This window comes from Canis aureus, chromosome 10, assembly GCF_053574225.1.
Source record: "Canis aureus isolate CA01 chromosome 10, VMU_Caureus_v.1.0, whole genome shotgun sequence".
NCBI classification, from domain to species: Eukaryota; Metazoa; Chordata; class Mammalia; order Carnivora; family Canidae; genus Canis; species Canis aureus.
Genome location: NC_135620.1, coordinates 45,957,134 through 45,971,390, shown reverse-complemented (window position 1 = coordinate 45,971,390; position 14,257 = coordinate 45,957,134). Strand labels below are relative to the sequence as shown.

At 36.7% G+C, this 14,257-nt stretch overlaps 1 long non-coding RNA gene across 2 annotated transcripts in view; it reads left to right on the top strand.

Moving 5' to 3' along the window:
• The window catches only part of LOC144322307 (uncharacterized), a 551,832-nt gene that overhangs the window by 288,659 nt on the left and 248,916 nt on the right, over nucleotides 1–14,257 (top strand). The window contains exon 8 of one of the 2 annotated variants that reach the window (XR_013387916.1): nucleotides 84–140. The exons of the other annotated variant lie outside the window; for it this stretch is intronic. This is a non-coding gene — a long non-coding RNA (uncharacterized LOC144322307). Of the gene's footprint in view, nucleotides 1–83; nucleotides 141–14,257 lie in introns of those variants that run through there. 2 annotated transcript variants of the gene reach the window in all.

Here is a 14,257-nt window from a genome sequence, read left to right as displayed (position 1 = left end):
AGAGAGATAGCAAAAAAATCTCTTTTGTAACCTGATTTCAGCAATGATGTACCATCACTTATATTGTATTCTCTTGGTCACAGAGACCAACTCTGATACAATGTGGAAGAGGACTACGCAAAAGTATAAATACCAAGAGATGAGTCATGGGGAGGAGGCCACACATATTTTTATGTGGAAAGTTAATTTCAGTCAAAGAAAGATTCCACCCTCCTCCCCGCCCCCTCCATCCTCATTCCTGGAGTTGTGTGTGAATCCTTAAATAGTAACAGATCTAGGGTTATTGAGATTGTCGTTATTGTTTAAGAGGATGGGCCTAAGCAGGAATATCTGGTCCTTGTTCCTATTATATATCTGCCCTACAAATTGATGACAAACTATACTAAATATTTATAATACATCTCCCACTTAACATCCAGCCACAATGTGATCTGTTTATGTCTCTGAAGATTTGTTGATCTAACTTTCAATATATTAGGACATTCCATTCCTAAGCACCCCCTATTCCAGATGGAGGGTGGAGAGGCTCTAGACTTGCTCTGTCCAGTATGGTAGCTTCTAGCAACCTACTGCTATTGAGCACTAAAACATAGAAATGTGATATATGTGTAAAATACACATCTATTTCGAAGACTTTGGAAAAAAAGAATATAAAATATCCTAAGAGTTCTATGTTGATTACATGTTGAAATAATATTTTAGATATACTAGGTTAAAAATATAGTATTAAAATATCATGTTTTTACTTAAAGTTACTGGAAAAGTTAAAATTATATATGTGGCTTGTATTTGTGACTCATATTCTATTGGATAGTGCTATTTTTTTAAGACTCTATTCATCCATTCATGAGAGAAAGAGTGAGAGAAGCAGAAACGTAGGCAGAGGGAGAAGCAGGCTCCCTGTGGAGAGCCTGATGAGTGTCTATCCCAGGACCCCAGGACCACACCCTGAGCTGAAGGCAGACGCTCAACCACTGAGCCACCCAGGCATCCCAGGATAGTGCTATTCTAGATACTTGGATGGAAGATGACCATAAAAAAGAAATGCCTTCCTGTCCTGTATAACAGCCTGAGCTGTTCCTCCACAGGAGGTATTTGAGGAAGGGATAAGGATAAGAATATAAAGATCAGATTCAAGTAAGAAGAATCAGAAATAAACATCACAGAGTCTGAAGATAATGGTGTACATAGCAGATACTGTTAATATTGTGTCCGTGTGCCCTCTGCACTCATGATCCCACATTTACTGCTTCTTCCTGAAAATATTCAGACACTTCCTGAAGAGTATTGTAATAGTAGAGTTGTCCTTAGCAGGACTATGGAAAGTGAAGGGTCCTGGACATTAGCATCCTTGAGAGCAGCCTTCAACTAAGATGAATGAAAATTGATGGATAAATGTTCCAGTTTATTTGCCCCTAGTGGGGAATTACACAGAAATGGGTCTACATCTTCTCCCAGAGGTGTCCCAGTTATGAAGTCCCAGTTGCTTATAGCAATTTTCAGCTGGCTAACATAGCTTGTGCAAGCTTTCTTCTCTTCCTACTTTCCAACTCACAATTCCTGGGATTATTTTCTAGACAAAACTCTTTTATAAATCTGTCAATCTAATACCTAAGACAGCATATGTATGTTATGCATGGGAATATACAAGCACAAAGACTGAGAGATAGCCCTCTGTATTTCCAGTTAGTGTAAGTGTTCCTGGCTAAACTTGGCACAATAATTCTGTGACTGTTTTCTTAGTATACTTACTTTCTTGTCCTCTGGTTTTACATTGATGTCTCACCATTCCGTCCTACCTGCTTCCTTCAAAACTTTATCCTCTGGATGGCTCTGTTCACAAAGACTTGCAGTTGCCAAGTTGGGCCAGGTTCTAGAAATATGGGTCATATGTGACAGCCTAAAAGTTTTTCTTTTAACATCTGTTGAAAGGAAAATCAGTTTTCTTCCTCTGAAGATAGCATGAGAATGACACTTAACCTTCCAGCATCCTCATATTGTGACAAGTTGATAAGCGCTCTATTTTCACCCTCCTATTTTCTCCATCATAAATAGGTCTCAATTTGTAACCCATGTGTGCAGTTTCATCTAGAAGCAGGGAAAAAGGAACACTGCCCTATTTTAGCTCAGCAGGGCAAGAGCATTGGAGAAGATGAAAGGTCAGAGTTACCTACCACAAATGCATCAGAATGATGGCACTGACAATATCAGAATGTGTTTTTCTGGGGGAACATTGCCCTTGTGACATACTAGTTATGTTATCTCAGTGTCTGGGTTGCCTTAAAACAAGCACATTGATAATTACAATAGAGAATGATAACAGTAGAGAATTTACCACTTCTCATAGGTAAAGTACTTTCTGGACTGTGAAACACTTTTCCAAATATCTTCTCTTGATTCTCTCAATAGCGTTGTGAGGGAAGCAGCAAAGTTATCATGGATGCATTGGTGACTTCTTAAGCACCTCAATGATACCCATTCAGATTTTGGCAATAGCTGTTTTGTAACACCCAGTTTTATGACTGAAAAGACACAGCCAGGTCCAGTGGGATGAATAAAACTGCTACAAGGGATCATCTGATGCTTCAGCACTCAGTATTTACAATATTAATTTCCAACAGGGACTTGACCAATTTAGGTCACCCTAACCATTTTCTTATCTTCTTCCCAATAATAAATTATACAGATATATAGATTATACCTCTTGTTTAATTTCTCAATCAATACATTAATCCTTCCCACTAGCCTAGAGCCTGATTTTGAAAGCACTCTGGGTAATAGACTTCTTGGTTTGGTCCCAAAACTGCCTCTGGGTATTGCCAGTAATTGGCATACTTTGTGGGTGTGGCATACATTAGCAGTGTAAGCCAAAAACTGATACACAAATCTCTTGTTACCATGTTGTGTTTCAACTACTACTTTGGAAACACTACAGAGAAATCAGAGGTTTTGGGAAAACAGCACTGTCAGAGGCTAAGTTGTATTATAAGAAATGCTAAATATGGAGAAAGACAATTATCATATGGTTTCACTCATATGTGGAATATAAGAAATAGTGAAAGGGACCATAAGGGAAGCGGGGGAAAACTGAATGGGGAAAAATTGGAGAGGAAGACAAACCATGAGAGACTCGACTCTGGGAAACAACAGAGGGTTGCTGAAGGGGAGGTAGGTGGGAGGATGGAGTAACGGTGACAGGCACTGAGGAGGGCATGGGATATGATGAGTACTAGGTGTTATACTCTATGTTGGAAAGTTGAATTTAAATTTAAAAAGAAATGGTAAATGGTCAAAAAATAGAATAAATGCAAAAATGAAAAAATATTTTGATATATTGGGTAAGATGGGAATTAGTGTACCACAAAATGCCATGTTACCAATCAGAATGAGTTCATGACAGTTACCAGAAAATCAAAATATCGGTCAACATTCCTGGTGGAAGTATTTGGCTTACATTTATAGAGAGGACACAGTGTCATACTCCAATGTAAATTGCATAAAGACAGGACTTTGTGGATCTTGTTTCCCACTTTATCACCAGCTCCCATTATAGAGTTTGGCACATAGAGAGCATGCACACATTTTTTTTTCCATAAATGAGTACCTAAATGAACTTGGCATCTAGTCCACAGTAGTCATTTTTCCATTCTAAAGCTCTGATATCCTATGGTTCCCTAGGAAGAAAAATATAGGCATGTTTTAAGGAAGAAAGTTGAACAGCCCCTTTAAATTTTCTCAAGCTTCCATTAATGAGGCAAAGGAAAATTCAGTTACATTTTGTATTCCTCAGTCAGGAATGGTCTGGCCACAGGGCTGAATGATATTTTTAAAATGCAGGGAAAATAATCCACCAGTTTAATCTGCACAATGTTTAACACAAATATCCTCTCCATTAACAATATGGTGCAAGAGAGAGTCTGGGGGTCATTAGAGGACCTGAAAACGCCCTGCAATGTGTTTGTGCAAGATTAGCCCTTCATCGAAAAGATGTATTCATTCTCGAGATGGCCTTATGTCAGGGTTGCTGGCCTTAATGTGTGGAACTTTTCCAGTTCATCAAGGCAAGCATGCCCAGAGCTATTTTCTAGGTTTGAAATAAAAGAGCAAGCTGTGGTAAGCCCGAAACCTTTGTTACTATTTCTATTCCTCTCTTCTCTCTCTGTTTCCTGCTCTCTTTTTCACCCACCTGTTTTTTTCCTTGCTTAGTAAACAGAGCTGCCCATATGGCAAGTTGTGATAATCTTTCTCTCCCCACTGCTCACCCTTGAATTTGGCTTTGGATTTAATACCAGAGAGTTTCAAATATTGAAACAGAGGCAGCCATTCTTCTCTGCTCACTACAGGCTCAACTCAGAGCCATTTCCTCAAAGATCTGAATGAATCCAAAATCTGTCTAGTACACCTCTAGTGTGGTTTTTGTACTGTTCCTCTTCTGTCCTGTCTCTGGCTAATCTTGAATGGATTTCCTATCAGTATATATCTTTGATTTGGTGTTTAAAAATCTTGTTTAAATTGAAATTTTTCACAGGTGTTTTGATTTTAATTTGACACTATACATCTTATAATGACATTCAGGATGTCTAGTCAGTATGGGATATGTTGTGCTGCAGAATGTAGCCACAACAGCATCTTAAAATACAAAGATTTAGCTCATGCTGTATGCTTATCACCAGTTGGCAGAGAGCTTTGCCCACTGGAGTTACTCAGAGCTCCAGGCTGACAAATGGGCCACCATTGCTACTCTAGCCAGCATCTCAAATATTGTTGGTCTCTGTGCCAGAAAATGCTACAACTAGAGCAGTGCTTTTCAAACTTGAATTTGCATAAGTTCACCTGGGGATCTTGTGAAACTACCAATTCTGATTCAGTACATCTGGGCAGGGTCTGAGACTGTGCGTCTAAGAAGAGTTCAGGTGATGCTGATGGTAGTTTGGTAGTCACCATTTTTCTTTTCTTTTCTTTTCTTTTTTTTCAGTAGTAGACCTCTAACTAAACTGGTAATTAAATATTCTGGCCCAGAAGTACAATTTCATTAGGCACATGGCTTCTCCTGGCCACAAGGGAGCTGAGAAGTACAATCCAATCAGATACCCAGAAGAGAGAACTGAAATATTTGGTGAACATCCAGAAACATAATATGGTTATTTATATAGCACAGAAGCAAAGTAAATACTTTTTTGTGGTTTTTAAGCTCAACTGGTCAATGTGTTAAAATGTTAATCAAAAAAATTGGGCAGGGATTCTCAGTGCTTGGCTATATATCAGAATCAGTTATGGGATTTTTTTTTTAAACATAAATGCCTGATCATACTGTGGCGGGGCTTGGATATTTGTAATTTTTCTTTTTATAAAATGTTCAGGTAATTCTCTAGCCAGGATGGAAAAACATTGAAACAGGGATTCCTAAGCATCTTTTTAAAGGTGTAGAACATAATTTAAAGAATGCTTTTAATTATAGATATCCTCCACCACACATCAATGAAACACACCATAAAAGCTGTTTATTTTAATTACATAAATTTATGCCTGTGATGAAAGAAACATTTTTTTCCCAACTAAAAAAAAAAAATCTTACTTTTTTTTTTCCCCCCCTTTTTAATTACCGTTAGTACCTAAGGGAAAGCCTCCCCTTTAGGGAGGCTCCTAAATTATACATTACATTAATAAATATATAAGATTTAAATTGCTCAAATATGAAAGTCTGTTACCCAAAATGCTGATTTGTTCATTTATGAGAAAGTTGAATGATAGAAAGAAAAGCTGTCAAGGAAGGAAAGAAGGTGGAAGGAGGGAAGGAAAGACCAGAGAAGGAAGAGAGGAAAGGAGGAAGAAGCAGCAGCTACGTATGGCCCAGAACCAGAGCAGTAGGAGAAAGCCATTGAGCTCAAACACTGGAATAAGCTAACATGGAATTAAATCTCAGATTCAAGTTTTAATGCTTTATGAATATTATTAAAGTGGATCTCTTTGTGCAAGTTGCTAAGCCTCCCTAAAACTCAATTTCCTAATTCTTAAAATAGAGGAAAGAAGTACCTCATGAGACTATAATTAAGGTCATTGAGAAAAGGTGTAAATCTCTTAGCACAGAGGCTAACATATTGTTATTCATCAAAATGGATAGTTACTGTTTTTGTTGGCATGACGGAAAGGAGCTGCCTACAATATGGTTCTGATAGCACTAATACTAGAAAATGCCAATCTGCCTCATTTACTTTGGAACTAAATAATATATACAAAGGATTTATATTTCCTTTGAATACTCTGTGTCATTGAACTGTGGTAATGGTTGAAATTAAAGGTTGCTACTAAAGGGTAAAAGATTAGTGAAATGTAGACTAGATTTTTCAGGTTTTCCCAACACACAGTGACTTTGATGAAAGCAGCACAAGGTTAAACAAAAAGGGTGTAAAGGAGGGAAATGATGTCATGATAAGTTCTACTTCATCTCTGTAGCACAATGGTCAGGAAAATAGGCTCCTGAATCTCAAGATAGAAGTTTCTCACTTCTTAGCTATGTGACCAAGGTCAGGTCACTTACCTTACCTCAGTAAGGGTTTCTTCTTCCATAAATTGGGTGTGGAAATAGAACTACCATAGAGATGTCATTATGTTCTTATTTCCATATTGACCAAGGAGTTTTGCTATGATGTCATACAGGTTTTGAGTCAGCTTGTGACCAAGTCAGCTTTAAAGTTTTCCTCAGCTTGACTAAACTCTAGATAGGCTTCTTCCACTCTCTAGGCCCCTCACCTCCCTTTTCTTAGAGCATCAATGCTAGAACACTTCCCATTATAAATTATTTTGTTGGAGTAGGTCATGGGAGACCAATTTGACTCAGTCAGAACAATTATAAAAACTATGTATAGTTTTTAAAAATCTGATTGGAAAGGTTTGATTGCCACTGAAGCAAATGGAAAAGAAGAGAGCTCAGAGAAGGGAACAGAAGACCCTATTCTCCTCAGGGTATCTAACAATTTTGATCCCTGAATCATGAGAATCTGAGAAAAAGGCAGAGAGCCAGAACTAAGGCAGCTAAGTGGATAAGATTTTCACAGCTGCATAGAACTAGTAAATAATTTTTGTTTGGGGATGGCCAAATAAGACCTGGGCACAGGGATCCCTGGGTGGTGCAGCGGTTTGGCTCCTGCCTTTGGCCCAGGGCGTGATCCTGGAGACCCGGGATCGAATCCCACATCGGGCTCCCAGTGCATGGTGCCTGCTTCTCCCTCTGCCTGTGTCTCTGCCTCTCTCTCTCTCTCTGTGACTATCATAAATAAATAAAAATTAAAAAAAAATTTTAAAAAAATGACCTGGGCACAAGGATCTTTAGAGAGTTCACAGGTTGGGAGAAGTTAGTACTGCAGCCCAAATACTTTCCCTTTGAGTCATATACTTAATATGGACAAGATAAGAAGCTAAGAAGTGAAAACAGCAGGATGATGCAAAAGAAAGTAGAGTTTTCAGCATGCTCAGGTAGCTGAGGAAACAGTCATTCAAGTTCATATCCTGCCAAAAGGAGGGCCCCCATAAACACTTCAGGTTCTCAGTCAGAGATACTACAGAGCCCTGTCTTATGAATGGAGAAAAACTAAAGGCATCTGAGCCTGAGGAAAACTGTAAACCAACTTTGAATCAGACTGTACTTGACTGCATTAAAGTGATTTGCCTCCCATTCATTCTACCTCCCAGAAGACAGGTAAATATCTACAGAGGAAAGAATGTGGCCCAGAGATCCCAGTTTTTAATGTTTAATTTCTAATGTCTAATTGAAAATTACCAGACACAGACACATGAAAAAGTGGGAGCAGACAAACAATAGAAACATTAAGGGACTGCATTGTGTCCCAAAATTCATATGTTGAAGTTCCAACCCCCAGTGTGATTGTATTTGGAGATTAAACCTATAAGAGGTTACTTATGATTAATTGAGATCTTAAGGATGGAGCCTTGACCCCATAGAATTAGTGTCCTTCTAGGAAGAGTCACTAAAGAGCTCATACTCTCTCAGCCAACTACAGGCCATGAAGAGAACTCTCACCAATAATCCAGTGGGCACCTTAATGTTAAGCTTTCCAGCCTCCAGAACTTCAAGGAGTACATTTTTTTGTTTTGTTTAAGCCACCCATTCTGTGGCATTCTGCTATAATAGCTTGAGTAGACTAATATGAAAACATACCCAGAAAAAAAAAATCCAGCTCCATTTTTAATGTGCATCTTAGTATCAACAGACTGCAAGGTACCCCTGTTCAGATTTCCAGAGCTCTCTGTCTCTGGTGTAACATCTTACAAATTCTATCAGTGTTAGCCTAGCCAAACTCTGACATGTGACTCTTCACTTTGGTGTGACTGCTGTTTTTTTCCTTACATTTCTCTTCCTTGTATTGCAGTCTGGAAAGGCCTTCAAGATGAAAGCTGGAACCCATAGGGACCACTTGATTTGTTTCCTTTTTCTCAGGAATCACAGCTCCACTTGTCTCAGTGTCTAAAAGACTCATATCATATATGTGACCAGTTTTTTTTTTTAAGATTTCATTTATTTATTTATTCATGAGAGACACACAGAGCGAGGCAGAGACATAGATAGAGGGAGAAGCAGGCTTCCTGCCGGGAGCCCAATGCAGGACTCAATCCTCGGATCTGGGATCACATCCTAAGCCAAAGGCAGACGCTCAACTGCTGAGACACCCAGGCATCCCTATACCTTTTATTTAAATGGTAGTTATATAAAAGCATCCATGGTCCTAAAAATTCATCAACACCTATACTTATGTTTTTTTTATACTTTTCTGTATGTATAATTTCTCTGTGTATATATACTTTAATGAAGTTTATGCAAGCACAGATATTACTCCAAAGATGTTAGAGTAGAAAAGACTTTGTATATTGAACCTATATATTGAGAAACATATGTCAGCTATTAGAAACAAATAAATGACCATGTTATAGTTCTGAATAGAAGAAAATTAGTTCTATCTTGGTGAAAGATGAATGGAATTGGAGGCTTTTAGGAGGAGATGAAATTTGAGATGAAACTGAAAAGCAGGTGATTAATAGAAATGAAGAGCAGCAGGTCATCTACCAGGAGAAATAGCATCTCCTTCTCAGAATTAGTTAGGTATGTAAGAAAAATTGACAGCGGTTTTATTTACTTGGATTATAATTAATAACATGAAATTAGGTTGGAAAGGTATTAGGGCTAGCTTGTGAATGACTTCAAATAACAAAGTAAGGAATTTTGGATTTCAGTAGATGCTGAGGACCCATTTAGCATTAATGAATAGAAGAAAGTCAAGATCAAAATTATGCTTCATAAACATAAATCCTTTGACCTCAATATTATCAGAAGGAGAATTGATGTAGCAAGAAAATATAAATGAATATTATGAAAATCTAATTCATTTTCATTTATCAAACAATTATTAAAGGTCCACTGACTTACTTGGGCAAAAATTAGTGAATACCTAAATTAGACCATTCAAATGGGAGTGTGACAAGTGACATACATGACATCTCCATTAAAGAACAATTTGAAAAATTCTTTTTTAAAAAAGATTTTATTTATTTATTTGACAGACAGTAAGAGAGAGAGACAAGCTGGGATAGCAGCAGAAGGAGAGGGAGAAGCAGGGTCTTCATTGAGCAGGGAGCCCAACGTGGAGCTCAATCCCAGGACCCCTGGATCAGGACCTGAGCCAAAAGCAGATGCTTAACTAACTGAGCCATCCAGGTATCCTGAAAAATTCTATGTTGCGTACTACTAAAAATTCATGGCAGTATATGAATTAAGAATATACTCAGGTGCCATAAACAGAAATTACAACTAATAGTAGCCTAAACATATAGGATTTGATTTTTCTCACATGATATGAAGTCCATAGGTAGATATTGCTAATGTTGGTTCAGCTTCTGAAAAATATTGTCACACCCAGGATTTTTCACTTTCCTTTAATGTTTTGAGGCTATTGACTGCTATTCTTTCCTCTGATACTTCATGATCACAAAATATCTGTCACATTTTCAATCCAGATCTCTGGTCAAAGAAGGTAGGGGGAAGCACAATGGCAGGCAATTCTGTGAGATTTTCATGAGAAAGAAAAAGCTTTCTCAGAAACTCTCCCTCTGCATTTCCATTGGCTGTGACAGGGTCACATATCTAACCCTACCTGAAATGGAGACCCTCAAAGTGGACAATGAGAACAAGATATACAGAATACACTGCCCTGGGCTGGACACACTGCCCCTCACAAAATTCACACCACCAAATTATGATCCTCACAAACAACAAAAGCAAAAAGTAATAGGTAAGGCTGTATCACACTGAAAAGCTCCTGCAAAGAAACATTCAACAAAATGAAAAGGAAACCTATGAGATGAGAGAAAATATTTACAAGTCATATACCTGATAAAGAGATAATATCCAAAAAAATATAAAGAACTCCTACAACTTAAAAGCAAAAAGACCCCTAACAATCAAATTTTAAAATGGGCTGAGGAACTGAATAGACATTTTTTTTCCAAAGAATTCATACAAATGGCCAACAGATACATGAAAAGCTGCTCAACATCTCTAATCAAGAGGGAAATGAAAATCAAACCACAGTACATTTTAGATTATATTATAAAGTTTTAGTAATTAAAATAGTATGTTATTGGCATAAAAACAAATATGTAGATCAGTGGAACAGAATAGGGATCCAAAAATTAACCCATGAATATATGGTCAATTAATTGATGAGAAAGGATAATAAATAAAAAAAATCCATCAATAAATGATGTTGGAAGAACTGGATTATGACATTCAAAAGAATGAAATTGGATCTCTGTCTCATGCCACGCATGCAAATCGAGTCAAAATGGATTAAAGACTTGGTGTAAGAATGGAAAATGTAAAACTCCTAGAAGAAAATATAGGGGGTAAATGACAATGATTTTCTGGATTTGACACCAAAAGTGAAGGCAGCAAAAGCAAAAAATAAACAAGTGAGACTACATCAGAGTAAAAGCTTTTGCTCAGCAAAGGAAATGATCAACAAAATGGAAAGGCAACCTATGAATTGGAAGAGAATATTTGTAAACCACATATCTTATAAAGTAGTTAATATCCAAATTATATAAGGAACTAACACAAATCAGTAGCAAACTGCAACAACAAAAAACATACAACCCAATACAACACAATTTACAAATGAGCAAAAGACCTAAATATTTTTCCAAAAGAGATATGCAAATGGATAACCGGTACATGAAAAGGTGCTCATCATCACTCATCATCAAGGAAATGCAAATCAAAACCACAATGAAATATCACCTCACACCTGTTATCAGGGCTATTATCAAAAAGATAATAGATAAAGATAATAGTGTGGTGGGTGAGGATGTGGAGAGCAGTGCTTAGGGAATGTTAATTGGTACAGTTACTATGGAAAACTATGGAAGTTCCTCAAAAAATTAAAAATATAATTATCATATGATCCAGCAATCTCATTTCTGGGGGTATATACAAAGGAAATGATAAGAGGATCTCAAAATGTATCTGTACTTTGATATTCACTATAGCATTACTATCAGCTAAGATATGGCCAAACTAAGTATCTGTCGGTGGATGAATGGATAAAGTAAATGTGGTATATATATGCAATGGAATATGACTGAGCCATGAGAAAGAAAGAAATTCTTCCATTTGTTACAGTATGGATGAACCTGCAGAGCATTATGCTAAGTGAAGTAAGCCAAAGAAAAACAAATACTGTATGATATCACTTACATGTGGAATCTAAAAGAGCAAAAGTCATAGAAACAGAGTAATGTTGATAGTTACCAAGGGGCTGGATGGTGAGGGAAATGGGGAGATTGGTCAAAGGATACAAACCTTGATTATAAGAAGAAAGAATTCTGGGGATAGAGTGTACAGCATGGTGATTATAGTTAATAATATTGAATTATATACTTGAAAGTTGCTAAGAGAGTAGACCATTAATGTTCTCACCACAAAATAAAATGATATTTGTGTGACATGATGGAGGTGTTAGCTAATTCTATGGTAATAGCCATTTTGCAATATATATGTATATCAAATAAACATATTGTACACCATAGTGTTTTATGTCAATTATATCTCAAAAAAGCTGGAAAAATGTTATTCTGCTATTGAAGAGAAAGTAGAAAACTGATAACAATCCTAAGAGAATTTTTCACAGCCACTCCCACCATACACTCTATATACATATAAAAAAGATGGTGCTTGATCTCAAAGAATATATGTGATAGCTGTGAGAGTATTATATATGCCCATAAGAAATGATTCCTTTTAATATGCAATTGAGAACTTCCATCTAATGTGTGGAATATATTTTCCATTTGTTTGCATATTTTTAATTAAGTTGGCCATTCTTTGCTTCTCCCAAAAATTCTTTGATCACATACAATGAAAAATCTAATATAAGAATGGACAACAAAGTCATACAGAAAATAGGAAAAAAAAAAGAAATAGATGTGATCCAATGAGATAATTATATGGCACACGTTCTGTATTTCATGGCAACTTAGCCAAAAGTAGAGTTAGTAAAGGATTTCTCATTATTTGACTTTCTTTAAGTAAACAGTTTTATTTTGAGGAATAAGCTTTCTGTCATGGAAAACATGAAGGATTAATATGAACATTTTAGACTTTATATGAAAAATATTAACAGCAGGAAGCTGAGATAAGTTATGACGTTAGTAAGAGTGGCTTCCTATAGAGTAAGTTTTCAGGTATAATTGATTTATCATTCTTTCCCTTAGGCTTCACTACCTGAACCTGATCATTTTACATTTATTTTAATGATCTTAAGGTTTTAGTATGACTACATCTTCAAATGCCATATTTCTGAGATTTCATAGTGCATTTTTCCTCAAAATAGGGACTAGATCTCCCTGGTTCCCTATCATATTTCCTTTGTATGTAGAAGGCAGGCAATACATATTTGTTGAATAAATAAGTAGGTGAGATAAAAATAAGAATAAGTGATATTATGCTTTTTCCTCAGCAGTGATTCTAGAAGTTAAATCAATATTCTACATATGGAAGGTTTTGCTATCAACCCTAACAGTTGCAGTCACAACATTCAGTCTTAAATGGCTCCTGCCTCCTTTTCATCTAATATTCCAAGGCATCCCACATGGTATCTGCTACATTGAGTCATTCAGTGGAATAATTAATGTTCTCCTGGACAGAGATATTCCTGATAAGAGTTAAAACAATATTATACTGGTATGTTATTTCTGATTCCTTCAGCATCAGGATAGAGTTTCTTGAACTAAAAAAAATAAAAGGTTAGCATATCTATTACACTACTCTTCCTCAGTATTAGATGCTCTAGGCAGCCTTTAGTAAATGCTGTATCATGGCTAATTCATAGTTCTGTTCTGAAAGTAGTGCCTCAGTACTCTGTCATCCATTCATGTGCTTCAGAAACAAGCTGAACAAGAAGTTAGGTGCATTTTGTTGTCAGTGTTGAGGACGCTGACTTTCATTCTTGCTCAGACAGATGGCATTCACCCTTTTTCACAAAGATAGCCCACAAGGATATTTGCAATCAAGCCAAAAGTTCTTCCACAAAAATTAATTTGAACAGAGTTTGAATCTGCTAAAGCATTTGGAAAAAAAAATCAAAACCCCAGATTTATATACACTAGCACTTTATGGAAAAGGCCATTTGGCATGAACAACTTTAATGGTAGATGGTAACTGCTCAACTGCTTTGACCACATGAGAGCCCATCGATGGTGCCTCAATAACATAAGTGTACATACATAAGTTGTATACACTCCTGAGTGTATTGTATTATATGCTTAATATACTTCACCTAAAATTATTTTAAATGGAGTGAGAAAGGGAGGTGTGGTTAATGGAAAGAAAATTGCTAACAATAATTCTGAAATTTTGAGCTCCAATATTAGAAGAATCATGCTTTTCACAGAAAAAGGAAAGTAAACCGAGAAAAATGTATTCCATTTTGGGAGTGCTAATCTACAATGCAATATGGAACTCTTCTTGTTCAGGAATTGTTTGAAACCTGAATTAAACAGAAGTAGAAGAAAATGTGCACCAGTTCTTAAGCAAAGCATTTAGTGAAAAGCAGTCATCAAGACAGAGTTCGGGGGGGGAGGGGCGGAGGGGTGTTGTGGCAATAATCCAGTCAGTACACCTAATCCTGATTGTCTCCATTTGGTCCTGCTTATTCTTTATCTCGCACTCATTTACTGTCTTTATTTGCCT